The sequence below is a fragment of the Acomys russatus genome, chromosome 7 (assembly GCF_903995435.1).
Source record: "Acomys russatus chromosome 7, mAcoRus1.1, whole genome shotgun sequence".
Taxonomy (NCBI): domain Eukaryota; kingdom Metazoa; phylum Chordata; class Mammalia; order Rodentia; family Muridae; genus Acomys; species Acomys russatus.
This window is the reverse complement of record NC_067143.1, coordinates 45529269-45546536: the sequence shown is the minus strand read 5'-3', so window position 1 is coordinate 45546536 and position 17268 is coordinate 45529269. Positions and strand designations below refer to the sequence as shown.

At 38.9% G+C, this 17268-nt stretch overlaps 1 pseudogene; it reads left to right on the top strand.

The window, feature by feature from the left end:
• The first annotated feature begins 7618 nt into the window (after positions 1 to 7618).
• Positions 7619 to 8261, top strand: LOC127191956 (HCLS1-associated protein X-1-like; annotated as a pseudogene).
• Positions 8262 to 17268: the final 9007 nt, after the last annotated feature.

Here is a 17268-nt window from a genome sequence, read left to right as displayed (position 1 = left end):
GGAAAGATATACAAGGAAAGGACCCTTAAACACTTCTGATGAAATGAAAATTCAGGAAGCCACAATACATATTGAAACCAGTACAGAAGTTCCTTACAGACCTAAGAATGAAATTACTAAGTAATCCTATGCTCCACTGCTTCTGGATACATAGCCAAAAGGATTAGTCAGCATCACAATGCTGTGTACCCTGATGACACACCAGCAGCCTGGAAAAGTTAAAAGCATTTATTATATATTGCTGGGCAAGGAGGAAACAAGTTAACTCATCTCTATTAAGTCTCTGCAGCAGAGCAGTTGACAGCTGCAGTTACGCAGGGGGAGGAAGCTGAGATTAAGACTTTCTGAGTACGCAGGTTTTAGCTAAAGGTGAATCACTTGGGACACCATACTTTGACCAAAGGAAGTCTTTGCCACATCCCTGAGCCTCACTTAGGAAATGCCCTGCTATCCCCGCAGGTCTGAGGAATTGGGGTCCTTGACATAGCAGGCTTTTGAGCTCATATACAGCTGCACAGGGCTCCATCCCCTACCCACATGAACAGAAAAAGAAAATTTGCATTAAACACAGTATTCTTCATACACAAAGAAGAAACTCACACACAAAGAGGTAAGCACCAAAGCTCTTTAAGGTGTCTTGCATTTCTATTATAAATATGAAATAAGTGAAGGAAAATGACTGGCCATCATACTTCCTGGAATAAGCCAGACTCTGACAAATATCATCTATTTTCACTCAGATCTAGACATGAAGGTAGAAGGGAGACTATTTGGAGGGAAGAGTAATTGGAAGTGAGAAAGGGGAGTGATATGAGTGTGAATATGATAGAAATGCATTAGATATATATGTAAAAATGCCATAATGCTATGTATCATTTTGTACAAATAACATTCACTTATAATAGATTCTAAAATGACAGATAATCTACATATTGGATATTAAGATCCAGATTTCACAAAGAAATCTAAGGCTTTCAAAAGGTTTGCTTTCTACCCCACAGATAACCCAGGAAAGAGGACGGAAAACATGGCTCTGTCTCATTATAACCCTAATGCGCTGTGCCGCATACTGTATGCCTGTCAGTGAAACTTATCAGCCCTGAAGTTGGTATCAATGATACACAATACCTGTTATCTGCTATAAGGAAATTCACAATCATTTTCTATTATCCTAATGAAAGCTGAGGAATACTGTACATTCAAATGTTTCTACTTTTTTTTCTTTCTTTCTTTTTTTTTTATTAATTTATTCTTGTTACATCTCAATGGTTATCCCATCCCTTGTATCCTCCCATTCTTCCCTCCCTCCCATTTTCCCCTTATTCCCCTCCCCTATGACTGTTCCTGAGGGGGATTTCCTCCCCCTGTATATGCTCATAGGGTATCAAGTCTCTTCTTGGTAACCTGCTATCCTTCCTCTTATAATTATGCCTTATCGCCATATACCTACTAAGTACAATTCATTTGTATATGTTAACTTCTTAGCAAATATTTATGCTACCTTGTAAAATTTCAGACAAAAGTTCTCAACACTGTGAAAACAATAATCTATACAGTAGACCTAATATCTATACACAGTGCCTCTCTGGACTCTGATCTAATCAGAAAGTTAAAACAAACAAGGACGCAAAACTATATATAGCTGAAGGAGAAAAGGAAACTGTCCACAACACAAGCACATGAAAGGAATTTATGTGCACCAATCCATCCGTATGGAGAATACCTAAAGCAGTATTTCAGACTGAAGACAACAATAAGCATAGCCTAAATGCTTATTTAAGAGACTCTAAAAGAAAACCAATGAAATTATAGTTACTGAAAAATGAAATATGACTAAGAACACAAACCACAAATAAGCAACAAAATGGCTGTAATCAACACATATTTTTCAATAATACCTCGAAATATCAGTGGCCTCAACTCTCCTATTAAAAGACACAAATAGCCGGGCAGTGGTGGCACATGCCTTTAATCCCAGCACTCGGGAGGCAGAGGCAGGCGGATCGCTGTGAGTTCGAGGCCAGCCTGGTCTACAAAGTGAGTCCAGGACAGCCAAAGCTACACAGAGAAGCCCTGTCTCGAAAAACCAAAAAAAGAAAAAAAAAGAAAAAAGAAAAGACACAAATTTATTGAATAAATAAAGGGGAAAACCTTCTGTTGTCTAAAAGAAACTCAACTTTAACGATAGACACCATCTTAAAGTAAGTGGGTAGAAAAATATTTCAAGCAAATGGGACCAAGAAGAAAGCAAGCATTGCTATTCTAATAACTGACAAAATAGACTTTAGATGAAAACTAATCAGAAGAAATAAACAAAAACACTTCATTCTGAGCAATGGAACAGTTAGCCAAGAAGACAGTACAACCTTACACATATATGCACTAAACTCTAATGCACCCAATGTTATAAAAAGATATACTGCTAGAGTCAAAGACAAAGACCAACAGCAACTCATTAATAGTAAGAGTTCCTAATACCCCACTTTCTCCAATAAACAGGTAATCCAGACATAAAAATGAACATTAAAAAAATCAGAATTAAATGACATCATGCCTCAAATAGACCTGGAAGAACTCTACAGAATATTCCACTGAAACACCAAGGAATATACATTGTTTTCTTCAGTCCATAGAAATTTCTCTACAATAGGCTGTATCCTGGTTAACAAAACAGTACCAACTCTTGCTCTTAATTTATAATGGTACTGTGACAAGGGACACAAAAGTATAACAATAAATGACTTTACCTCATTTCCTAAGATTCTTCATTAAATTTAGTAATACTCGGGATATTTGATGTTGGAGCTAAGCATCAAAGCTCTTTAAGGTGTCTTGTATTTTTATAATAAATAAAATTATCACCGCAGTGTTTTGAAATCATCATTTCTCTACAGGCATGGAAGTAAACAACACATCTATTGATTTTTAAGCTTTAGGTTAACATTGACTCTCTGTGACTCAACGAAACTAGAAAACTCAAAATATTGCATGAGTTTACAGGGCTTACCAGCATAAAGAACTCTACTCCTATATACTCTTCAGATGAGAGAAAATGTGTCCGCAAGATAGACCAGGTGGTAAAACAAAACAAAAACAAAAACAAAAACAAAAAGAAAGAAAGAAAGAAAGAAAGAAAGAAAGAAAAGAAAAAAGAAAAAGAAAAAAGAAAATCTGACAACCATAGGCTGATCTCCAGGAATGACAATGAGAGGAGGAGAATAAGACAAGTTGTCCTCTGACCTCCCACTTGTATAACATGGAACCTGTACACAGGAAAATGGACACACACACACACACACACACACACACACACACACACCAATACATAACAACAACAACAACAATAAAAAGTTTCAAAATAAAACAATACTATCTTACCCACCTGGAGAAACTACAGATTTACAATACATTACAGGCATCACAGTGCAAGTGCAGAGGTAATTACCCAGCACTGTGGCTGCACTACAATTTCTAAGTTCTAACACACTGTTCAATGTGAGCCACATGTTGTTGCTACAATTTTGGGAGAAATGGGTAAAATTAAAACATAAATATTCATCTTCTTAGAATTAACCACAATCTATTAATTAAGTCCCATGTCTTTTTTCAGTGGTCAAGTTTGGAGGCTGAGCTTTGGATTTTGGATAAGCTATGCTCAGAATGCCTGTGATATCTTTTGGATTAATGTCAGTGTGTCATCTGCAGAGGCTGTACCGTGTGTGTGTGTGTGTGTGTGTGTGTGTGTGTGTGTGTGTGTGTGTGTGTGTAAGTTTGGAAGATAAGCTTAATTTCAGCTTTGATATGAGGGAAATGCAGTCTACTGAAGCAAGAAGAGCAATGCAGTGGGTACATGGGTGACTGGTCACATTGGGTCCACTCTCAGAAAGCAGAGAGAGCAAATGCTTCTTCTTTTTATGGCTGGAGTCAGTATCCTGAAAGTTCACCAACTTCTTTTGAAAGTCAGCCAGAAGCTTTTGAGAAAGAGCTATTTGGGCCCAAAAGGAAAATCTTCCAAAGAAATGAGCGGGTCACCCCACATTTCACTTCAATTTTTTTTTAACCTACCCTGAGAAATCTAACAGCTTCCATTTCTTTTCATGGTATTGCCTAACATGATCCACCTGTTCTTCTGTAAATGGGATTTTTCAATACTATATCTGAAGACGAATCTTGGCAGCACTAAAAGCAACAGAGTTCTAAACATGGGCTAAAATTCAAAGCTTTTTCCCGAGTAATGTCACTGGTACAAATAAATTCAACTGAGTTAATAAAGATGTGATGGAATAATTTTCAAATATGGACACATTCATACATCTCAGGCAACATAACAATCTAGTCTAGACTTTTTGTTTTGGCTACTGACACAATGTTTTATCTTTATTTTGAGAAGCATCTCAAACACAGATGGAGCAGCGTCCGCATGTCAGCACAGCACCATAGGATAATGGCTGCTATTTATTGATCACTTACTACATGAGAGACAATTTATAACCACATAATAGATATATATTGAACTTTTATCATGGGTGATAAAGGCAGCATCCAGAAAGCTTTGAGAATTTTCCTGATATCAACAAATAAACAACATAACTTGAAATTAAAATTTTATGATTCTCTTTCCACTACCTTTCTTTTTTTAATTTTATTAATTTATTCATATTACATCTCAATGGTTATCCCTTCCCTTGTATCCTCCCATTCCTCTCTCCCTCCCATTTTCCCCTTACTCCCCTCCCCTATGACTGTGACTGAGGGGGACTTCCTCCCCCTGTGTATGCTCATAGGGTATCAAGTCTCTTCTTGGTAGCCTGCTATCCTTCCTCTGAGTGCCACCAGGTCTCCCCATTCAGGGGACTTGGTCAAATATGAGGCACAAGAGTACATGTGAAAGTCAGACCCCACTCTCCACTCAACTGTGGAGAATGTCCTGTCCATTGGCTAGATAAAGAAGCATGGGAGAATGGCAAACTTGAAGGATCCAGAGGATCCTAGAAACCTACAAGAAAAACATTATGATAGGCAGATTTGGGCCCAGGGGTCCCGCTCAAACTATGGCACCATCCAAGGACAATACAAGCCATAAACTCCACTACCTTTCTTTCCCTAATCTAGGCCTGCACATAAGAATTTCCTAGAATTTTGGGTTCTGGCCATGTGGGCAGGGATGGTGTTAGTTTCTATTCTTCAGAGAGCAGTCATCACCTCAGGGATTAGGACCCTCTGAATGGATGACATCATACAGCAATGATTTGCCTAGATGTTCACATACACAAGCCAGGAGTAAGCCTCGCCTAAAAATAGTGAAGGAATTCACTATTTTTAAAAGGTGTTAGGAAAGAAAAATGTTAACACAGTCTTAAGTTCACATGTGTCTATACAAATTTACAATAACTTTTGCCCAGGCAATAAGTCATTCAAGTTACCTTTCCAAATGTAAAGATATATGGAGATTCACTCTCAGAGTTCAGTATTTAATCACACACCTGCATTATCTCGATTGAAGGAGGAAGCAGAAATTCCAATATCAAGCCTATCAACAGAGGTGGCAGGAGCATTCCTGAGAGCAGACCAGTGCTGCACCTAAGTCAATTGTATTTATGAATACAAACACAAGTTTCCAAAGAAAGTGATGGCAAATAGAGTTCAGCGCACATCACAAGCAGAGTGTGCATGAGGAATGAAATGATGGTTTAAATTCAGAAAATTCATATATTGTTGATGATATTACCTGATTTCTAAAAATACAACTTGGTTGCCCAGTACCTGAATGATAAAACAATTAATGAAAAAAGAGGCCAGGAATTTGTAGGAGAGCAAGAAGGGGTATATTGGAGGATTTTGAGGGAGAAAAGGGAGGAAGAAAAGGGTAGGGAGAGACGTTGAAATTATATTTTAATCTCAACAATAAAAAAATTTAAGATCAAGAAAAGATGCATCAAGAAATATCAAATATATGATTAAAATTTAATACTATTCACAGCCACAATCTAAATGTTCAGTGACACAGAAAGAATTATAAATTACTACATTTCCTCTCAGAAACTACAAGGTCTCATTAGAAATCACTCTTATGGAAAGCATGTAATAACCTAGGAAATGCTTATGCTCTTATTGTCATTAGAAAAATCATGCAATGAAATTGTACATACAACTGCCATTATAGAAAAAGAACACACATAGAAGTAACAGGAAAACACACTTCAAAAGGCATATGATGATAATCCACCAGCATTATTATAGTTCTTTTCAAGTTTGTTATTCAAATGTCTTAAGTTAATACTATAATTTAATAGCGACATGGGGCTTTTCATCATAACATAAAAAGCACATTGAAGCCTCTTTCATCTTTCTTCTGACTACTTGTGCTCATTTTTTTCTACATCCTTAGGGCAATTTGGTTTATCTAGAATCTTTGTTTCCCAATTTCTTCACATCTCCTATTTCATACTTTGAAAGTTACCGCTTAATGCTCAGGCAGTGTTTATATTTTCTTATCTGTTACCAGTGGTCATATAGAGACAACATTGGACATTCTGTCGTGTTGAATCCACTCAGGAAAGAAAATTACGCTAATGCAAAATTTGTCAGTTTCCCTGTGGATGAGAGTAAAAGTCTTTTGGTCACAAAAGATTAAATTGAATTCCCTTTTCTCTTTCCACAGCTCAAACTTACCTTGCCCTCAGTCTGTAAGAACCCAAGCCAATGTATTAGATGTTCACACATGAGTCACTTGGCCTGTCCTTTCTTCTGGAGACATTGGAGAAAAATAATACGCCTTTTATTATTGAATTTTAAAATCTACTTTACACTGGAATTAAATAATGTTGTTTGTGATCATACATTGGATTGTTGTCTTAGAGAATTCCTTGGGGCGGAGGGAGTCTGGAGAAATGGCTGTGTGGTTGAGAGTGCGTCCTGCTTTTCCAGGGAACCAAAGTTTGGTTCCCAGCACCAATGCTGGGTGGCTCACAATTGCCTCTAACTCTAGGTCCAGGGATATAAACCAATTTTCTAGTCTGTGGGCACCTATGCACACATGGCATACATTCATACAGACACACACACATAAAAATAAGAAAATATGGACGGGAGAGCGGGGACTGACTCTGACTCAAACTCTAATGCCCCATATTTGACCTTGGTGGGGAGGCCTGGTGGCACTCAAAGGAAGGATAAGCAGGCTACCAAGATGAGACTTGATAGCCTATGACCATATAGTGGGGGAGGAGGTCCCTCTCAGTCACACAAGTAGGGGAGGGGAATAGGGTGAAAGCAGGAGGGAGGGAGGAATGCAAGTATATAAGGGATGGGATAACAATTGAGATGTAATCTGAATAAATTAATTAAATGTAAAAATAATAAAGAAAGAAAGAAAAGAAGAAAATAAATAAATAAATAAAAGAAGAAAATAAATAAATGAAGAAAAATAGAGCTGATGATATGGCTCAACAGGTAAAGGCATGTGCCTCCCAAGCATGAAGACCTGAGTTCAATCACCAGAACTTATGTTCAAATGGAAAGAGCGATGTAACTCCATAAAGCTGTCCTCTGATTGCCACATGCACACTGTGGCATACACCATACACATCGTACGCACAGGATCACAGAAAGGATATGAATCCACCGCAACTTTGGCTTTGATGATCTAATATGAGATTTCAAAAGGACCACCAGTGATATGAAGGCCTGGACCTTGCCTTCCTGAACTTCTAGACCCTGAGTCAGAAACACCTGGTAAAAGACTGTTGGAAGGGCAGACACTATGGGACTCAATGCTTAAGTAGACTGATAGTCACCAACCTAGGATCTTTGAGGTGGTCTTGGAGAGTCATACAAGTCCCTAATACCCCAAACCAGCTCCAGATTAGGGGTCTCGGGGACTTTCTCATAGGCTGGATGATATATAGCCTGTGACTCCCCATTCTAGAGCCAGAGGGGACAATGATCTTGACTCCCAGGATTCCAAGAAAGGTCTTGGTCCACTTCTTCAACCCCAGCCCAAATTGTATTTCAAGAGCATCTCTGTGACCAAGATCACTAAGCCAGATGGGACAGTGGAGGAGTACCACACTGTGGTGGACAGTGAGAGCCACAAAGAGACCACAGTGACCCATTAAGAAGCAACTGATCCAGACTCTTGAAGCTCTTCAGCTTGGGACGATCCCTTTTCCATCCTGGATTTGCTCCTAGGTGTTGGTTTCAGTCCCAACAGCTTTGCTAACCTTCAGAAGCCTTCAGGTCCTTACTACTCCTTTCTGTAGCCCATTGCCAGTAAGCTTAGCTTTTTCTGTCATCTTAGGGTCTTGAGTGTGTGAAACAATTAAGCTTATGCCAGTCTGTCATCCATCCAAATGACCAGCCTTTATTTATGCTAAAAAACAATAATAAAATAAAATTTAAATTTAAATTTGTATAACTATAAGTAAGTTATTCTTTTAAAAAAAAAAGAATGTCATTGACTTATTTCTTCTGGCAGAAAGGGGTACCATGGACACTTCCCCAAATTTTACGTTCTAGCCTTCTAAAATGAACCCCACTCAATTCTTCTACTTTCTCCAAAACTGTATACATAATTCTAATAGACCCAAGAAAGCAATGCCAAAGACAGCATTGCATCTTGCAAAACACGTGAGGGTTTTTTTTTTTTTTTAACTAAAGAACTAGAGGCTTGAGCTATGTATCAACTACGTGAGCTTAAGCAAGCTAGTTGTTCAACCCCTCACAGCATCATCAAGGACTGTATACAGTCCACAAGAATCTGGGGCAGGGAAGAGACTCTAATTATAGACACTACACAGTAAATATATATCATGTGAATTAAATTTTTAACCAGATAGGAGATGGCTCAGTTGCTAAGAGAAAATACTAGTCTTACAAAGGACCTGCGTTCAGTTCTCAGCACTCACATGGTACCTAACAGCCATTTGTAACTCCAGTTCCAGTGGATATGATGCCCTTCTAGTCTCCAAGGTTACCAGGCATCTATGTGGTGTACACACGTACATGCTAGCAGACACTCATACACATAAAATAAAATATTTTAAAAATAAATAGGAGAAAATGTTGAAACAACTTTTATGTGTTTGAATTTGGGTTGTAGCCACTTTCCTGCCATTATCTAGTTTTAACTTTGTGGAAAACTCTCTAAGAAACTCATTTTCTTGGAGGAGTCAGAGTATAGGATTTCTTTTTTTTTTTTTTTTTTTTTTTTTTTTTTTAATGCATCAATTTTCTTCTTTTTTTATTTTATTTATTTTTTTAATTTTTTTATTAATTTATTCTTGTTACATCTCAATGGTTATCCCATCCCTTGTTATCCTCCCATTCATGACTGTGACTGAGGGGGACTTCCTCCCCCTGTATTTGCTCATAGGGTATCAAGTCTCTTCTTGGTAACCTGCTATCCTTCCTCTGAGTGCCACCAGGTCTCCTCCCCCAGGGGACATGGTCAAATATGAGGCACCAGAGTTCATGTGAAAGTCATACCCCACTCTCCACTCAACTGTGGAGAATATTCTGACCATTGGCTAGATCTGGGTAGGGGTTTAAAGTTTACCGCCTGTATTGTCCTTAGTTGGTGCCTTAGTTTGAGAGGGACCCCTGGGCCCAAGTCTGCCTATCATAGTGTTCATCTTGTAGGTTTCTAGGACCCTCTGGATCCTTCTACTTTGCTATTCTCCCATGCTTCTCTCATCTAGAGTCCCAATAGGATGTCCTCCCCTCTGTCCCAGTTTCCCGGTAAGTGAAGGCTTTCGTGGGACATGCCCCTTGGGCTAGTATGCAGACATAAGTGAGTATGAGTATAGGATTTCTTAAACTCCTTACTGTTGGGAAAATGTTCTTGTGGACTGTGTACAGTTTACCTTTATGCAGTGAAATGCTGATTTCTCTACCTCACTATCTGGCTTCAATCCAGACATTGTATTGTAATATTTACTCTAAGTATCTCATGCCTCAAGTTTGTGTAAACATATCCATCCTTTTTCCTCTGCGTTGCCAATAAAAAGACAACTAGTCAATGCTGAGAAATATAAAGAATAGGGCAGGACATCCTGGTCCAGTGGTAGGAGGAGGAAGAGAGAGAGGAAGTAGGGATGAAGGCACAAGGAGAGGACCAGGAAACACCGAAATGAACCAGACCTAGGGTATTAGTAAAAAGCAAGTATAATGTGGGATATCTGAGTGTCAGGAAGCTAGAATAGCTTCGAGGTTTATGATAGAGTAATGATTACTCAGTATTGAACCCTAGGCTAATTAAATAAATCCTAGTCTGTTTGTGTGTGTGTGTGTGTGTGTGTGTGTGTGTGTGTGTGTGTGTGTGTGTGTGTGTGTGTTTTGGTATATAACTGGTTAGAAAATAACCACTGATTTCCTAAAAATATAGATCAATATTAAATATTAATAATTATTCTAGACCTTACTGCTCAGCACTCTTTATTATAATCTTTCGATTTTATTAATCATAGCAAGTATAGATCCTTCAAACACTGTTTGCTTTCTTTTAAAAAAAAAAACCCTTTGCCTTTTCTTCTTACCTGATTTTTCTCAACAGCTGTCACTTCCTACGCAAATCTACATAGAGAGCATGTCACAGCCTGGAGCAAGCATGGGTTTTTGGCTGTCAAGGTAGAGAGCTGAATGAATGGGGCAAATTTTCTAATCTCCCATTTGAACAGGGCAGTGGCACAGACCATTTCTGATCAGACAAAGCATTCTCTGGCCCTTCCACCTGGAACCCCCTGGGTTAAAATAGCCACTCTCGTTCTCTGTAGGATTTCCCCACAAGCCAGCAGCAAATTGGAGCCACAGGGTCTGAGTGCCTCGTATACGTGAGAGGCTGCACTGGCTGGTACAGCCCCAGCTGTCCTTCTGTAGTTCATCTGAAGCAAAAAAAAAAAAAAAAAAAAAACCATACCATGTCAATGCTCACTTGGCTAGTACTTTAATCTGGGAATGAGAGAAGAGAGGCCCCTGCTCACTGAGGCAAAGACTGTTTCCACAAATAGCTTCAAAGGCTCTTCCTCGAGGATAGTGTCTGCTGGCAAGTGCCCAGAGGCAAAAACACAGGAGCAAGACGAGGACAAATGATGGAATCACAGGACAGATAGAGATATGATGAGTCCTAGACTGAAAAGAAATGCTTAGTCGTAGAATGAGCTGCACCTGAACACCAGCATGAACTGACTAGTCTGGATTATTTTGCCATGTCATAAAACCAAAAGGCACCCTCTACTAGTTAGCTGCAGATGTTCTCAAAGTGTTCTTAGAAACAAGTTGCCTTTTACAATATAACAACAATGATCTAAAATCCCTCATTGGTAGATGGTACCATCTTCCTTCTCCAGTTAAGGAAAAAGAAGTCACTTATGAATAAGTCTAATAACCTAGAGTTACATAAGTAAATTAATTGTCTGAGGTAATCTTCCTCCATCTTGAGAAAAAATTATAAAGGGAACACCCACTCATTGTTAATAACTAGTAAATCAGGAGCAAATAAACAGACAAACGAGAAAGTAGTAAGATAAAGTGGGGTTTTAGACATAGTTTTCAACCTAGACAAGGACTCTGGAAATGAGATTTCATCACTAGCCGTGCTGGCCAGAATGAGGAAGATAAGATTATATGGCAGATATTGATTGGAAGCCCCAAGAGAGCTATATAAACTTCCAGCATTTTCCAAGCTGCAGTCTACTGAAAAGGAGCCACAGATCCTAGCCACCAGAAAGAAACCATAGCTCCATAGCTAAAGGAAAGATACCATAACTAAAAGAATGATCCACTACATGGATCCTGGGCAGGGCAACAGCCAAATTCACTACATATAGTAAAAATGGAGGACTCAGCCCATCTCTGTCTTTTTTCTGTGTGATCCTTCCTTCCTCTGAGGGCTGTTGGCCACCATACCACAAGGACATAGGGAGCAGACAGAATAAATAGGGTTCTGACAGCCATGAGTATAACAGACAGGACTTTCTGGAGTCAGCTTCAGATAGGCAGCTCATTTTATTATTTTAGGAGTAAGCAATATAAAGGTTCTTAGGATTTTGGGCAGGAAGAACTGATTGGTCATAACACAGTACCTAACTGTCGTATGGTCAAGGAAGGTTGATTGGTCATAGCATACAGGCAGGGAGAAAGAGAGAGACTCATGTGCTAAGTCACATATCACTTACAGGAGACTGTGCAGGGTCATTCTCCAAACAAATTCAGGAATCTGTGCCTAAAGATGCTCACCAAATAAGATCAGACTAAGAAAAAGAAGCTCCGCTGAGAAAGAGAGGCCTCCATTTTGCACCAAGCTCAGAGAACTATCAGGACATGGTGTCTTGTGGCCTTAATAGCAGGATCCTCCAACAATGCTAAGACTTTTTTACCACAATCTCATTGTTCCTACCAGTGATTGAGGAAGAGGAAAGACAGTCAAGCATTACTTTTGCTATTTGACATAAAAAATGATGTGCATATTAAATAACCAATTCAAAGTCATGCAACCAGTATGTCATCCAACATACACACACACACACACACACACACACACACACACACACACACACACACACACCAATTCCTTCTTTTTCATCATACACTGTGGTTTTCTGAAGTACATCTGAAAATTGACTTGTTAATGTCACATGAGAGTATCCTTTCTGCCAAACAGCCCTCCCTAGGTTGTTTATGCATTCACAATTAGAAGTGCGTCCTTCTAGATCAAGTACTATATCTCCATGTAGCCTGTGTTGGAATACCACCAGATAACACACACTAGGCTGGGTGTAAATGGACAGAAGCATGTCTGGGGGAATTCATAGACCCTAGAGAGGCTCACACACATTATGGATATATGGCTGCAGCCATCACCAAAGGACTTAGGAGGCACTTCAGTCCTCAAAGAAGCCATATGCAGTAGATCATCAAGAAGTATCATCCTCACCTCGCAACTGAGAAAACTGGGTCTCGCAAAAGCTTTGCAATGAAGGGGCAAGCTAACTCAAGAAGTCTTCTACAATCCTACCCACCTAGAGAGCTGCCCAGAGTAGGAAATTAAAGATAACTGTAATGCCCTTAGGATTTTCCCAGTAAGTATTGTTTATTAATGTCTCCACAATAGCACCTAATTTCTCTTTGGTGAACACTTTCTTACAACATATAGTTTGAGAGAGGGGTGATTAATGGAGGATATATTTCCACCACCAAAGCATGGGTTCCTGAACTAAGCTGCTAGATCAGAGTATACTGTTCAACTACATTTGTTCACAAAATAGCATGCAACCAAGCAGAACAGATTAATGTTTTGGAGAAAATGAATATGGGTGCTAAGAGGGCTATTTCTGAGACTGTAAATACCAAGACCTATGTAAATTTTGAGTTTCCAAACACCTTCTAATCACAGGATGAAACTTTTCTCAAAGAAAATGAAGCCAAGACCAAGAAAACATGTAATAAAGGGAATAAGGAATGGAAAGATGGAGGAATAAAAGAAAGCAATTGAGAGGCACAGGGAGAGGGGGAAGAGACATAAGGAAAATGGCAAAAGAAAGAGGATTATCCAGACCTCTAATCTAGCCCACACTGAAGGAAACACAAAGCACCTTGACCTGTAAAGGTCAGATATTCTCATCAGAAAACAAAACAAACTTAAATTTTGTTGCTGTTAATAACAACCAAAATAACTTTCTACCAACTGTTCTGTATAACTTTTGGATATACATATATCCAAATGCATGTGCTTATGGCTATTTCATCGATGTAGATTCTAATAAATGTAAAATGATCATTTTAAAAAGAACCATTTCTTTGAGCTATATTGAAAAACATAGTCTGAGAAACTACTGACCCAGTGAAATGGTAAAATGTGTGAGGCATGGCTATAGAGAGATGATTCCATTTTGTGGTACAAAAAGAGAAAATTTAGTGCAAGACCTTGTGCAAGCACAGATCAGCCCTGCCACACTAGAAATTCTTTAATCTTTCTAAGGGTTAATTTTATCTTCAGATTAAGGTAGCCTGTTTATTCCTCTCATACACTATTTTTAAGAATTATTAGGGGAAAATATAAAGTTTCTACCTGAGCTTAAAATGCTTTGTAGGTATGACATATTCGTTATAGAATCACAGACCCTGATGAACAGATGAGCCTTTATTGAGGTGTGTGTTCTTGCATGTGTACATAAATGTGTATAGTGCTGCTGTAACTACAGAATAAATAGCATTTCCACAGCTGCACACACAGTCTCTCTCTCTTTCACTCTCATTGATCTTTCACTTTGATAGAGAAAGTACTTTAAGGTGTTTGCAGATTTGCAATGTGCTTCACACTTGATTTTCCCCATCAATCGTCATAGCAGGAAGATAATAATGGACTTGGGCAGACTCTGAGTCAAAGCTGTCTGGGCTGCTCAATACAGAAATCAGCTCTGTCTGTTCTTTTTCATCCCCAAATGCAAATGCTCCTGACAGCATGTCCTATCGGCTCTTAAGTGTTCTGCAAAACGCATCGGCTCTGCCTCTTTGGAAATCTAAGGTACTGGAATCAGTGATCAGAGAGTCATCTTCTCTTCTTAAAGCCTGTATATCCCATCATCCATCAGCCATGCTATTCCCACCCAACCCCTCCTGCCCCCGCAGAACTGACATTTCCCAACACCGGAGAGACCCAACCCAAAACCAAGTATCTGATCACATACATTTACATAAAAACTTTTCGATAGCTCACTATAACTGGCAAAGCTGAATATTAATCTTGTAGTGCTTAGGCAGAAATCTGCACCCTCCTTTATGTCTTTAAGCTTTTCATGCTTCGCCCCAGTGTGTATGTTATAATCCAGATGCACCAAAATATTACTTCAGCTTCTTGGCCAGTCTGTCTAAGTCCATTATTATCTTCCTGCTATCACGGTTGCTGGGTGAAATCTCTTAGGAAGCACATTGCAAATCAGCACACACCTTTTAGTACTTTCTCCATCAAAGTAAAAGGTCAATGAGAAAGAGTGTGTGTGCGTGCAGCTGTGAAAATGCTATTTATTCTGTGGGTGCAGCCACACTACACACAGTTATGCCACATGCAGGCACACGCACCCCAACAAAGGCTTAACTGATCATTGGGGTCTGTGAGCCAATAATGAATCTGTCACACCTACACAACACCTTTAAGTTCAGGTTGCAACTTTATATTTTTTTCTTCCTCAGACACTTTCTTTACTCTAGTCCTGTGGTGTTGAGCGCTCTACAATGTAATTTTATAGCTTTAGCTATGATGCTGCATGATTTACACAAACTACTCTCATTTAATATTTAACCTAATCACCTATGCAGTGAAACATGTATAACTTTTATTTCCACTTTATATATGGAGAAAATACAAGTTAAGGATATTGTCTACCAAAATCACAGAGGTAATTAATGGTGAAACTAGGATGGAAACCTAAGCCATTATACTGAAGAACTCATGAGCATTGTCTCCAATATTAAACTACTGGCATATTTCTGTTGGTGCATTCATCAAACTGTGCTTTAAATGGTGGTGTGGCTATTTTTATTTGAAAGAGCCTTGAGCTGGTTATGAATCTCTGAGGACAATATGTCTTAATTTCTTTAATCACTAAGTTGGTGAACTGAAAGTCTAAAAGTGACAAGATACCAAGATACCAAGTAGTAAGGATAACATAATAAGGGAGGGAAGGATGGGATACTATAAGGTCACACACACACACACACACACACACACCACCCACCACCACCACCACCACCACCACCACCACCACCACCGCTTTAACCAAGAATCGAAGAAGGGAAGACAGGCAACCAAAGAGGGCTAGGAAACATGAGCATGCCATCTGAGACACAGTAGAAAGATCAAAAGTCCCTTCGTGGATCTGCCCTGCAGTCTAACAGAAATAGGGGTTACAACTCTGGTAGAAGAAGGCTCCATGAATGCACAGACACAAAAGACATTCTGTTCGGGAATATTGCCCAGAGCAGATTATGTCTCCCAATGTGTCTCTACTGGTGACATAGATATACACCTGCCAATTAAGTTTTAATGTATGACTTGCATTTGGAAACCAGTATTTAAAATATAATTTAGGAAGAAGACAAATCCTGATACCAAAGCAGTACCCGATAGTACTGTACTAGTTAGAGGTTTACCTGTGTATTTATTAATTGATTTGTTCTCTCAAAATATTCAATGAGTATTTTTCAATTTCCAGCAGCTGTGCTAGGTTCCAGAGACAAATCAGAGGCAGCTGCTGTTGTATCTTAAAATATAATGAGAAGACATTTGCAAACACCACAGAGTGTTATGTCTTTCCATGGTAGGTTTACAGGTATACTGGAGTCAGAAAATAGACCTGACCTGCTTCCAGGAGTTAAAAATTTCCTGAACTAAACCTTGGAATTGATAGATAAGCTGAAGCTAGAATGAAGGGTAGAATCAGAAAAATGAGCAGGAAATAAGATACAGGCATTTTCCAGATAGAAAAAAACACTCAGGATTCTCAAGAAAGAAGCAGTCTCACATAGCTAATGTATAAGCTATGAAGAGAGTTGCACTGGTGAGGAAGCCATCAGGGATGATGACAGGGACCAGATGTGGAAGACGGAGGATCCAAGTTGAAGTATTTGGGTCTTAATGTGTGGTTAATAAGGAATCATTAAAGAAGCCAATTAAGAAAGACACATGATCCATTTATCACTGTAAATACACTGTAAATAAAATAAAATCTTACATTTAAAAAATATTTTTATTTTATTGACCATATGCATGTACCACATGCATGACAGGTACCTACAGCAGCCAAAAGACAGCTCAGATCCTGTCTCCTTTTATTTATCAATGGTGCATCTTATTGCTCTCACAGATACTCTTTCTTCTTCAATACCCTAACCCATCTGAGACCATGGGGAAATATTTAAACACCATTTTAATAACAATATATGAAAATAGTAAATAAAAATCTACCATATAGCATAGAACAGAGCCATCTTTCTCAGGGGCCCACCCTCTGTGGTAGAAAGTCCTAGGCTTCTGACATGACTTTCCTTTTCTTGATCTCTGCTCATACTTTTGCAGACCCAATGACACCGGTTTACTTCATGCAAGTGACTCTAAATCCATATTTCTCTCTCCAGTTTTTCCCTAGAATTCCAGACTCGTGCATTCACCCATCCACCCGGAACCATCAGTAAGGTATTTGATAGTCATCCCAAACTTAGTTTGGCTACTAAGTGAGCACATTTCATTCTATTCTTTCTCTATCACTTCTCGGC